This window comes from Hippichthys cyanospilos, chromosome 11 (genome assembly GCF_059441005.1).
Source record: "Hippichthys cyanospilos isolate Australia breed blue-spotted pipefish chromosome 11, RoL_Hcya_1.0, whole genome shotgun sequence".
Classification (NCBI taxonomy): Eukaryota; Metazoa; Chordata; class Actinopteri; order Syngnathiformes; family Syngnathidae; genus Hippichthys; species Hippichthys cyanospilos.
In genome coordinates, this window is record NC_142379.1 from 2,968,679 (window position 1) to 2,981,810 (window position 13,132).

At 39.4% G+C, this 13,132-nt stretch overlaps 1 protein-coding gene across 1 annotated transcript in view; it reads right to left on the minus strand.

Annotated features, from left to right (window-relative positions):
• cntn5 (contactin 5) overlaps nucleotides 1-12,908 on the minus strand; it is a 151,610-nt gene extending 138,702 nt beyond the window's left edge. The window contains exons 1-2 of the mRNA XM_088427826.1: nucleotides 12,773-12,908; nucleotides 9,743-9,818 (exon numbers count right to left, since the gene is read on the minus strand). The gene's annotated coding sequence lies outside the window, so the exon portion shown is untranslated. The remainder of the gene's footprint in view (nucleotides 1-9,742; nucleotides 9,819-12,772) is intronic.
• Between the last annotated feature and the right edge of the window lie 224 nt (nucleotides 12,909-13,132).

A 13,132-nucleotide genomic window follows, 5' to 3' on the forward strand; every position in this document is an offset into this window, starting at 1 on the left:
TCATCATTTTGAAAGTGACACTTTCATTAATGTGCTCTGTTCGGTTCAGGAAAAACAAACAGGAATTATCCAAAAACTGCTAGCTTAATGCTATCCTAAAAAAAGTTCCACCGTACCTAAACACCAAAAATTATGGGATATCACATCTTTTCAGTACGAATACTGTATATTTAAGTGGCCTCTTCTCAATATGCTCTGTTCAATTTAGATTTTATATGATAAAAAAAAAAACTATAACAGACTCCTGCTAGCTTCATGCTACACTAAAAAAGGTCCACCATACTTCAACTATAGAAATAATATACTCTATTCATCACCAGCATTGTATTTTTAAGAGTGACAGCTTAATATCCAGCAAAGACGAATGACCCAGGAAAACTGCTAGCTTAATGCTATACAAAACGGTTCAGCCGTACCTCACTGCTAAAAACAAGGATACCGCATCTTTTCAGTATCACAACTGTATTTTTAAGTGACTTTTTCTAAATGTGTTCTGTTCAGTTTAAAATTTATAAGATAAAGAAAATAATTAATAACATAAAGGACATCTGCTAGCTTAACGCTATACTAAAAAGGTTCTGCCATACCTCAACTTTAAAACCAAAATACTACATCTCTTCATTACCAGCCTTGTATTTTTAAGAGTGACGTTCATTTTGTAATGTTCACGGTCCCGTTTAATATCAAACAAAGAAGAATGACCCAAGAAAAACTGCTAGCTTAATGCTATACTCAAAAAAGTTCTGTTGTACCTCACTGCTAAAAACAATATCTTTTCAGCGCAATTCTGGATCTTTGAGTGACCTTTTCTCAATGTGCTGTGTTCAAATAAGATTTTTTAATATTAATGAAAAAAATATACGACCAACAGCGGCTAGCTTAATGCTATACTAAAAAAGCTCCGCCAATCTTTCAACTTAAAAAACAATGATATATCTATTCAGTAGCAGCACAGTATTTTTAGGTGATGTTCTTTGTTTCTTTTTATATTATTATTTTATATTATTAGATATATGAGCAGGGCCCAAAACGGGCAAGAAATGGTCATGTATCAACACTAAGTAGCGTGATTCCAAATAGCCGAATCGGTCGCCCTTGGATGACTAATTGATCAGCTTGCATCACGAAATCTCGCAAGCGGCCTCAAAATTTAATGATCGCCTCTCGGATGTTTTGCACTTTTCTCTTTGGAGGAATATTAGCACGTGATGAATATTCCGATCGGGCTTTGCCGTTCGATCGAATAAAATAAACGAACGTGAATACGTGAGCGCGAAGTGACAGGCTCCTCGTTACTTGTGTTTTGCATTAAGAAAAGGATGAAAAAGATCTCGGAGCGGCAAGAGTTTTCCTCCTTCTTCCTCGCTCAACTTACATGACCGCCGTCTCTCATCTGGCGTGAATATTACACGCCGCCTCCTTCATCTGGCCGCCTTCCTTCAAGGCCCCTCGCAAAGTCAACCCCAATTTATTTGCGCCGGATAGACCGTGGCGCTAACGGGCTCATTCACATGCAGCCGCTCGCGCCACATTTGCTCGCCGCGTCTTGACTGGGGCGTCGCGGCGAACCGCCGGTCAGCCCGAGCGAATTAAAAACAGCGGCGGCGTTCGGATGAAGGCCCCCTGGTTAATAATTCAAAGATGAACACGCAAATGCTGGCCACTTCAATCTTCATCTCACCTGCGGAGTGCGAAATGGCCTGTTCCAAATTCCAAATGATGTGCCATTATAACACTCCTTCCATTACGTTTAAATATCGTATAATGTGTCATACTATAAAACCCGGGCGCTCTCACATTTTAATTTTGTCGGCGTGGTGAACGATCCGTTTGCACGTCTGCCCCGCCATTCGGAAGTCCGATTGGATTTCATCTCGGGTTTTCTTTTTTGGAGTCTGCGTGTTCTCCCTGTGCTCGCAAAGTTGATTTCAGATAGTCTGGCTTCCTGATATATTCCTATATAAAAATATGGGGTTAAATTCATTTAACCATTGTGCAGTAGAAAAAAATTCTATGTTTTTAGATTGCAAGTATGTTTGAAAGTATTTGCAAGTACAGTGGGTTTAAACATATTCAAAGAACTATACAGTGGTACCTCTACATACAAACGCCTCTTGTTACAAAAAATTCCATGTTACGAAACCTTGTTGGAAGAAAATCGTCTCTGGTAACAAGAGAAAATTCTCACAGCATTCATCTACACTTTCCACTGACTGTTCACACCGTAGAACTAACAAACATAAAATTGACGGCTAACATTGCACATATTCACATAAAAACACGTATGTAACAGACCACTTTGGGCTGTCATGTCTGACGTTAGCGGTGTTGGCACGTCATTAGCACTTTAGAGGGTTGCGAAATGACATCACACAGGAAGCACTCCGCATGGCCCCGAACTAAATTTAAGTTAACTTACATGCTTGAAATAATACCAAAAAAAAATCATTTGCCCCTGTGGACATGCTGAAAAAAATCGAGACCATTCATACAGCTAGGTTTACCAACATTGAGACAAGTTCCTTTTTTTACAGCGGGCTATATTACACTTTCTGTGACCTTTTTGTTTTGTTTGCTGTGCCGTGAAGCTGGATAAGGACTGGCTAAAACCGTACAGTAGCGCACAAGTATGGTTTCCTACCTAAAAAAGATCTGACAAGAAACACAACCCAAAGTCAAACAAGTGGACGGTTATCAAAAGGATAAGCCCACAAAAGGCCAAATTCAATCTATTGGGCTTACATCTTGGAACAAGAAGAATACCCGCTGATTGAAAACAACTTTTGATTGGACTGGTAAAAGTGTTCCTTTGTTATTTGTCACCCGCCAAGCGAAGGGGAAAGGGAGCGCAACAACTGCAGAAGGGAGTATTTGCGCTTCAGAGCGATCAATAAATGTATCAGTGGGCCACTTCCAAGCGCTGGCCTGCATCAAAGCCTTCGACTGCGGGGGGGGGGGGGGGGGGGGGGGGGGTTCTAAGCCGCTGCAACGGAAAGTGCGCCGTGAGGAATCGGCGATGCATGAGTTGTTCTTAGAAAAAAAAAAAGGACAGGAGATCTAACAATGGTTATTAATGCAGCAATGCGCCAAGAAATCCGGCAGTCGTCTGCGGGCCGCTCGGACCCGACCGACTCTGGAAGTCCAATACCCCCGGGGAGGGGGGCGGTGCAGATATCCGGCATAATAACCCGCGGCTCCAAAGGATGAAGTCGGCGGAACTCTGCTTTGTCTCCTCCGGCCCAAAGCGATTGTATTCTCCGATTTACAGAACGCGCTCGGCTAAAGCCGCCTTTCCGATTGTCGATCAATTTTATGCACAACAGAACCCGGGCCGCCGTTCTAATTGTGTTTGCGTTAGATCTCTTTGTGGTAGCATGCTGGCAAACAGAGCCGAACCACCCACTTCCACTCCACTGAACAAGAAAATGGGGCCCGGCCTTCGTTGGCAGGCGCAGGATAAATTTGCCACTCCTCGGAAACAATCACACGTCTGGCGGAGTGCAAATGTTTACGGCGAACGCTGGAAAAATAAGCACTTTACGAGTTTGAGCTACTTCGAAATCGCTGTTAACGTCTGCGCTAATGCTCTCGGACCGACGTTAAAGTCGGGGGCGCGATCCATCGTGCGCCTAAATGCCGGGGGATGCGCCCCCTTGACTGCCCGGGCTGACGGGCGCGCTGCCCCGTTGCCCCTACAGTCGCCGTCAATCTGTTTCATCCAGGTGTTATGTGAGCGGCGCGCATTGGATGGACAGATCCTTCACCCTTCACACGGGTGTCTACTTAAGAAGCTACAACTGGAAAAACGCTACCACATCTATCTATCTATCTATCTATCTATCTATCTATCTAGATCGAGTATTAACAGGCTGTTAGATCTATCTATCTATCTATCTATCTATCTATCTTGCTAGCAAGCTCACTAGCTAATTCTATATAATTAGCTCTATCTATCTATCTATCTATCTATCTATCTATCTATCTATCTGCTAGCTAGCTACTTAGCACTACCTAGGTAGCTACTTAGCGCAATCTATAGACCTATATACCTATTTTGATAGAGACTGATTTGAAATGACCGAAAATGACATTTTGACTGTTAATTGATTAAAATTTCCTTAAAAGAAAATAATGTGCTTGGTTCTAAGTAGGCTTATTTTTTCTCATTGGTTTGCACTCAGAAAGTATGTTAGCTGTGTGTGAATATTTTCTGTTACTGTTGGTTGTGAAGAGGAATTAACACGTTTCAGGCCCGTGACCCTACGGGGGTCTCGTGACCCAACCCATCGCGCATCCTGTTTCTGAGGAAGGAGATAACTGCAATCCTCACCATCGTAAACCAATTGTTTACATTGTTGCCAAATGTCTCCCCCAATCCTTCAGGGCGGCAATGACTTTTGTACCGAGAGACCACTTGAACTAATAAAAAGAGAGGGTGCAGAGAGGCTGTTTCAGAGCGCCGCAGAATTGCACTTTTGCGGTCCTTCTCCGTTCTCCTCATGCATGAGCTGCTAATCAAATACCTTACTATATAAAAATGCCCCTTTGTGAGCCGCAATTAATTATGTCTACTAGGTGAACCTGACAATGACGAATCGTGATTAATATTCGTGATTTCAATACTGACCAAAACAATCATGATGGCATAATCACGTAGCCCTAGGTCGAAGCTAATACGGATGAATAAATAAAACCTGAGCGACTTCAGTTTTTCTTGCCGTCTCCAAGTTTGACACTTTTCACAGATTGTAACATACACCCCTATCTGATTTGAAGGAAGGTAGCCTTTCACGCTCGGCACTCAACATTCCGGAGACATTCCGCCCCCTATTGATTCACAGAATCGAAAAGGAGGCACTAGATCATGTTCGCGTTGCCAATAAATTGGGCCTGGGAGGCTCGGCGCAGTCCGCGTCGGCCGTCTGATGTCGGAATTCGGAGCTACGGCCTAGCTGTGTGGGCGTTCGCTTTCTTTCCCAGGCAAACGCACGCTGTACTCTCCCCGGATAAAAGGGGAGCTCGGATGCGTGTCGAATGCGCCGCCGAAATTTTCTGGTGTCAAGAAAGCCAGAGGACGTGATGCACCTGACATTCCCGGCGCGCTAATCAACCGCGAGGATGATTAATACTTTATACAGACCGTTGTCCCCATGGTAACGCGCTCCCACGGGCGCGCGTGTTTGTCTGAATGCTCACTCGCTCGTCCGTCAGCGGGCGAGCGCTTTAACAAAAGATGCAGCAGACTTTCCAGTCTTCTCAGTTTTTTTTTTTTTTAAGGACGTGGACGAATGTTGACGCCACCGGGCGAAGAGACCAAAGCAAGTAATGCTGCCGTGCATACGCGCAAGGATAAACAAAGATCATTTATTGATATAAGGCCCAAGACCTTGAACAGAAGTCTCCTCAAAAATTTTAAATAATAGATAGAAAAACATAACAGGTGATAAACATGATTTCCAAAAAAAAAAAAAAATGTATTTTTTTTATGTATTTTTTATGTAAAATTTATATGTACAAATGTATGTTTGTACTTACAAATAACAGTTATTTGTTTTAATGAATAACGAAGAATTTAGGATTGTCCTGATGCATTTACACTTCCAAAAAGATACCAATATAATATACAGGTGTTTATTTATTTATTTTTTAGCATGAAATGTTAGATGAAGTCAGCTACAGTATGTATGAGAAAATATGAGATTGAAAAAGTTTAGTTTGTACATTTTGTAAATAAGAAAAAAGGCATAAAAATTAGCAAATTTAATGGGATTCATTTAAAAATGCAAAAAGAATAAAATTTGAGTAATTTCGCAAACTATTAGATTTCATTGTTTGAACTTCTAGGATTTTTAATCATTTAGCTTTTAAACCTTTGTTTACATTTTGGGGGGGGGGGTTTGTAAAAGTGTTCCCCTCTGTATTACACTTGTGTTATGATGTTTTTATTCTTGACCACTACGAATGAAGGCCTTAGTTTATATGTGACGCAAACAAGTAATAAAATGAGTAAAAATGCAGATGTGACATTTACTTCAGCCAATTTCTCATAGTTGCCTGAAAGGATCTCCCGCAAAGAAAAAAAAAAAAAAAAAAAAAACACTGGGCACGCTTATATAGTCATGTTTGTTTTACAATATAAAAGATTCAACAATGTTGGCTATTGTTATTTTTAACTTTTTGCTTTGGCGTTAAAAATACATTCGGGGGGGGGGACAAAGTGTGGATGTGTAAAACCCAGTTTGGTAATCCGCCATCCAAGCTAGCAGCCTCTTTCTCTCGCTGACATTTCCTGGTCGTTAAAAATGATCCACATATCGTTTTGACCAAAAACTGAGAGGCAGTTTGACAGTTTGGTGAAACTCGTACAACTTCTCGCTCTGCTTTTCTTTCATGAGGCGTATGTTATTGGGGTTTTTTTTTGTTTATGTTTTTGTGCTATGATTAAAAATAAGCTAACACGCTGACTGTTTGCTGAAAAGAATGTTCGGCGTCATTATACGGTACAAAAATACGCCTCGTTGGCAAAAAGTGACTATGAATTTTAAAGAAATTAAATTGTTTAATTGAATCTAAGTATGACTGGTACTAAATGTAATGAGTACTAAATTAATTCATTAGAGTGCTATAGTACAACTACAAGTCATCAGTTACGTTAGGTAAAAGAGTTTCTTAATTACTTTAGGTACTAAAGTATTAAACATAATCGATTACCATTGCTGATAAAGTACTCAACATTGATTAAATTAGGCAATCAAATTGGAAAGTAACTTCAGACATTAAAGTACTAAAGTAATTCATTACCATGTCACGTTTGCACTTTTTGTAGTTTAAGTACCAGGGTACTGAAGTAATTGATTACTTTAGCATATTTAGTACTTTAGTGTACTGTAAGTACAGTAATCGATTAATTAGATATAAAAATGACTGGTACTAAAAGAATTGAGTACTAAAGTAATCAATTACTATGTTGGTAATAGATTACTTTTTATACAACGGTACAAAATTAATTGAGTACTAAGGTAATCAATGACTTTAGGGTCGGTAATGAATTACTTTACATAGTAGAGGATTGCAAGTAATTAATTACATTAGAACATATTCTAATTGAACCGAATTAAGATACTTTAGTACCCATAGTGCAAAAATAAAGTCAAGTAAAAGTAAAAAAAAAAGTAATTGATGAATTTAATACTTATTACTTTTCGTACTTCAATGGTAAGCCAGTGCGTAATTTACTTTCATGAATCGTCTTTATTATTGACTATGATTATACTTTAGCCCGCAACTCATGTGCTGATGTCGATAAAAAGAAAATAATGCCCAGCCCTTAAGAATAAATTCCATCCAGAGGATCTCCTAAAACGCCACAAGGCTTTTTTTTTCCCCTGACACAAGCTTAATGCGCTTCCTGTTTTTTTTTTTTACGATGTTATATAGTAATTTTATGACATGTCTTACAGTATAACGCAGCGTAGACGTGACATTCTGTAAGCGAGTCGATAAGTAATCTCAGTGCTTGACAGATGTTTGCTCGGGGGCACGATAAGTGCGCCTCTCTGGAGTGTGACACGGATGCACTTTTGCAGTCTTGGTGTTTTTAAAATTTAAATAGACAAAAGCCACACTGTTTTGCGGAACGCCATTTTCAAGCAATAACATGTTTGCCATTTTTTAGCCATTTAGTTGAGAAAAATTGTGGATGTGGCAACGGGTCTCCTCTATGTCCGCTAACAACACATGCTAAACCTAGCTTAACCCAGGCTAGAGCTGCTACAAATGATTAATCAGGTAATCAAATAAAAATAAACAAATGCACTGTACATCCTTTGCTTGATTAAATAATATCACGAATACAAATATAATAAAACACATTTCCACTTAATAATAAATTTAAATTGATCATTTTTGGAAAAGCACTATTTCAATCTCTAGAAATAGTTGTGAAATTGTAGACAAATATCCCCTGATTTGGTTTATGAAACAAAGTGACGTCAATCCCACTTGAGCCATTTTTGCTAGCTAAGCAACACATTTGGATTCAGTCTGCTTTGCTAAAAAGTGATCAGTAAGAACAGCACTACTAGCGCTGCTAGCTGCTAACATTGGAGCCATTGCTAATTGCTAACAACAGGCTCTTATGGCTAGAATGCTGAAAATAGTTATTAGAATAAAAGTACATAAGTTACTCCATATTTATTGGTATTGTATTGCAAAACATTTAGTTGCTATAGCAGTATAACTTTGTTTTAATCATGAAAGAGAAAGTCGTCTGTGAAGGGAGACACCATGACCTTCCTACAGGACCGGATGGTCTGTGGATGGCCATTATATGATAAAAAGATAACAGCCACTCTATGAACTGATAACTGATAGTATTGCAGGAACGCACACACCAGTATCGCGTGTTGATTGTCACGTTGCCATGTATGCTCCCTCAAAACCCTTTAGGGCGGTGACATTTTGCAACTAGGGCTAATCTAATCAATAATAAGAGAGGGCTCGACAAGATGTGTTCCCAGAGCGGAAGGAGATCTGTGACTCCAAACACATCTCTGTCCGTCCTCCTCGCAAGCAAAAACAATCTAAACTCTATTGTCTTCCTTCGTTGTGTATTTTTTATTAAATGTTCTAGGTTGCCTGAATCTAACAATGGCACCACAAATTGGTGAATTTGAAGGCAAATAGCTGAAGATAGCTTCCAGGAAAAAAGACGTGACGAGAAGAATTCCGAACAGTGAGGGTTCACGCATTGCATTTGCAGTTCCGTGACGTCAGTGACGGGCATGAAATCGCCGTTGAAATGTGTGGCGCGGTGACGCTAACACACGCGCTAATGGCTTCATCAGCTGGAGACGCACGTCCTATCAGGAGTTGTTTAAGCCCAGATGAGTTTCAAGAGCACGCAGAAGAGCACGCGCTCGCCCCCAGCATGCATAACGACCCCCGCCGCCGCCGCCGTCATCAATAACCATAATGGTCACCGGGACATTCATGTTATAGTTGCCGGCATGAATGATGAGGACGCCAAGTCAGAGGGCAGCCTTTAGAGACAGTGATTTATTTATTTATCGTTTTTAATTTTTCATTTTTTAATGTATTATGTTGCATGCACATTTTCCATTTGTGATGAGGAAAACAAAAGCGGTCGATTTTGACGCCATTTAGAGACTTTAAAACAATTCCACGGCAAATGTATCAAATGTGATACGTGATATTTATGGATTTTGAATTGGCCAGTGGTTTTAATAAACTATTTTTAATTTCATAAACAGGATATTTCACTTTGACGAATAAACGTGATAAGATGATGACGCACGGCAGGTGGATAATTTAACTTTCGTGAATACCAAACAGGCAGAAAAGTCCATTAGAAAAGTTTTGTTTTTTTTCCACCTTTGACTGTTACGAGCAGAATTTCAGTGCAATCGTTACATATTTAAAGTTGAAAAAAAAAAAATTGGTACAAAAAAATGCTTTTAATACTCGGTTATAGCTTGTTCTGTAAAAATAGGCTAAAATATTGATAATTTTTTACCAAAGTAAAAGCAGATGTTTGTAAATCATCATAGCAATAATTATCAGTCAATGATGGCTCGAATTAAATCGGAGAATATTTACTGTCAAGAAGGTGAAATTCAGAGGATATGAAAACCAACTGGCAATTAATTTGATTTTTGATTACTTGTCGATTAATTGTTACAGCTTTACTCTGAGTTCACAAAATGTTTAAATGCAGACTTACCCAGCATTCTTTTAAGGTATCGGTACTTGCAACAGCGGCTGATGTCGCCCTCTTGTGGCAGTTTTACTATCAGCAACTAGAAATTGGAAGAATGAAAGATTATATAAAGATAATTTCATACAATTTAACTATGTTGCGATATCTCGGTTAAAATTATCTGCCATTATTTTTTTTAGGAAATAACCGTATCAAAAGTACCGGTAGTATCGATACTTGGTATCGGTGACTACATAAATATTGAACGCCCCAACCAGTATCGGTGTGGAAAAAAAGTGGTTTTGAACATCCCTAGTTTTTACATTATAAATTTCCGACCATGGGCCAAAAAAAACAAAACAAATAAAACAGGTTAAAATTGAAATATGGTACACCATGAGTCGCGTCGATGCCACTTTGTTAATTTCTCTCTCGTTGCGCTGAGGTCTTCATTTTTTTTCTCTCTCTCTCTCTCTCCCGTCGCCTTGCTGTGATCTGAGCGCGCTGACTTTGATAGATATTTTTAGAGAGTTTAGTCGTCCGCAGCGCCTTAAAGGGCCGTCACGTTGATGGAGTGTCCCTGGACTCCAGGTGCTCGACGACACACGTATTCTCCCATGCGCACACACATATGCTCCGAGGGACTGAAAAGCTTTTTTTTTTTATGATTTTTTTTTTTTTAAAGGCTTAAATGCACACATGAATTTCATGCTTGCGCTAAATTTAGGCCTGGAACTGGAATGCACGGGGTGTTTAATTCAGTCTATTACCATAAATGGAAGGTATTCTGGAGGGACCGTGTACCATTTAGTTTTTTGTTTTTTTTATTTTGTTTTTTCCCAGAGGTGGGCAGTTCGTTAAAAGTCTCAGTCTATCATTGGAGGACGCCCGTTTTGCCCATGCATGACGACACTTCAAAGTTCGAATTCTGACTTCAACCTCAGAATTCTGACTTCTCAGAATCCCCGCTTTAGAGACGGGATTCTGGGAGTAGTCAGAAATCTGAAAAGTTTATTCAGTCCTCAGATTTATCATTTCAGTTAGAATTCTGAATTTATTCTGAGTTAAAATTCTGAGAAGCTATAGTTTGAAGTTAAATGTCTGAGAATACTGTCGACATTTTGAGGACTTTGATCAATCCTCAAAATTCACATTTTAAAGTCAGAATTCTGTCTGAAGTGAGAATTCTGGGAGTAGTCAGAAATCTGAAAATTTTATTCAGTCCTCAGATTTATCATTTCAGTTAGAATTCTGAATTTATTCTCAGTTAAAATTCTGAGAGGCTATAGTTTAAAGTGAAACGTCTGAGAATAGAGGAGTTTGATCAATCCTCAAAATTCACATTTTAAAGCCAGAATTCTCAATTTAGAATTATTCAGTCCCCAGAATTCTCCTTTAAAAGACTTCTGACTTTATTCTCAGAATTATTTAACTTTCAAATTACATCACAGAAGTATTCTCCCCGTAAAGTCATTTTTATCAGAACTTAGAAATTAGTCAGAACTGACTAAAGTGAGAATTTTCAGAAAAAAGTCTGAATTCTGACTGAAGGTAGAACGAAGTCAGAACTGACTAAAGGGAGAATTTTCAGAAAAAAGTCAGAATTCTGACTGAAGGTAGAACAAAGTCAGAACTGACTAAAGGGAGAATTTTCAGAAAAAAGTCAGAATTCTGACTGAAGGTAGAAGAACGTAGTCAGAATATTGACTTTAAAGTCTAAATTCTGGTAATAAAGTCAGAATTTTTAGGACTTAATTCAATCCTCAGACTTCACATTTCAGTCAAAACTCAAATTCTGAGAAAAGTCCGAATTCTGACTTTGAAGTGAAAATTCGGAGTCTCATGTCTTCCTAGTCTGTGGCGATTTGTTTGTTTACTGAAGCGGCTGGGACTGGCTGTCTGGGCTGCGTATCATTCTTGCGAAGGAGATCATTTACGTTGACGCTTTACAGTTGACGGAGAATCTACCTCTGACCTCCTTGGAGGTCCCCAACAAATACTGCGAATCATAACTGATGGAATTATGAAACTTTGAGGAAACACAACTCAAACTTTGAGCACACACAGACACGCTAATAACCTGGAAGCGACACTAAGAATGACAGAAAGTTTGTTTTTAATCTAAGAAAGGGTGCGTACAAAATACTATGTCCTCCTACTCATGTCAGGAACCCATGAAAAAAAAAATGATTTGAACCCCTGCATATAATGGTCAATTTGATTAAAACTCTCGCATGATCATCATTTAAAAGGTCATGAAAGCCGTTAGCCCAAAAAAAACGAGTCGACGTTTCATTGCAGGATGCTCGCTTGAGAAACGGTGTTTACAGAGTTGAGCCATCGTTACCATGGCGGCCTAATTCATTGTCACATTAAAAATTCTCAAGAAATGAAGCGCTTGGTCCGTGACATTTGCGTGACATTAAAGCGGAACAAAAGAAATGGCAAGCGAAACGCTCTCCGGTGCGATGGAGTCCGACAGGAGCAAGTCACGGCCTTCCGGTTCTCCGGGTCGCTTGTTTTGGGGCCGCGACAAAACGGCAAAGCCAAGAACGTGACCTCGCAAATGTGAAAGTGGCAGATGCTAGTCTTTATTTTTCTGCTAGAATAAGATAGAATTTAATACCCGGTCTGTTTTATTGTTGTTTAGGACCGGTCAAAAGTTTGGAAACACCTTCAAATTCACTTGTTGTCAAACACATGCACTCATTCAGTGCCAATGACGACGATAGACGTCAAAGATTAATCTTCACCGGGCTCCAATGACTACTTTAGAAGTCAAATATTCACATTAAATCCTAAAGAACGACTTGCCCAATATCAATTGTTTCATTATAATTAATCATTTATTTGCAAAGATATATTTTCATACTTTTTAAAATGTCCAGACATTTAATCCCAGGCATTTATAAAATGGAGCTTATAAAACGAATTAGCGCTAAGATAAAGTAACCAATTACTTTTGTACTTAAGTATCGAAAGTTAAAATATACCCGGCATTGAATTTCGGACGACTTATCAGATGAAAAGCTTCACGTCAACATATTCACTCACTTGTTTTCGATTCACTTGGCGCTTTCAATGGGAAAGTCCAAAAAAAACTTCCAAGGTGACGAGAAAACGCGGCGCTTTAACTGGAGGCTGTTTGTTGTGCTCTCCTCACACTTCTTCAGAAGAAGCCAGATAATCTGATTGGTGGCGCAGCATCAAAAAAAGTCTCTAAAAAAGAATGGCACACACACACAAGGCTTTAGATCAGGCTCCTCGCTTCCAATGCGAGATGAAAAGTCTCTTTCCGCCAGGCTCTTTCTTTAGCCTCCATTGGCCTTAATGCTACACGGGTATCGGAGTCAGGATGAGGACACTGTAGTGTTTATTTATTTGATAGTATTGTGAGCTCAGTTTTGGCGGCAT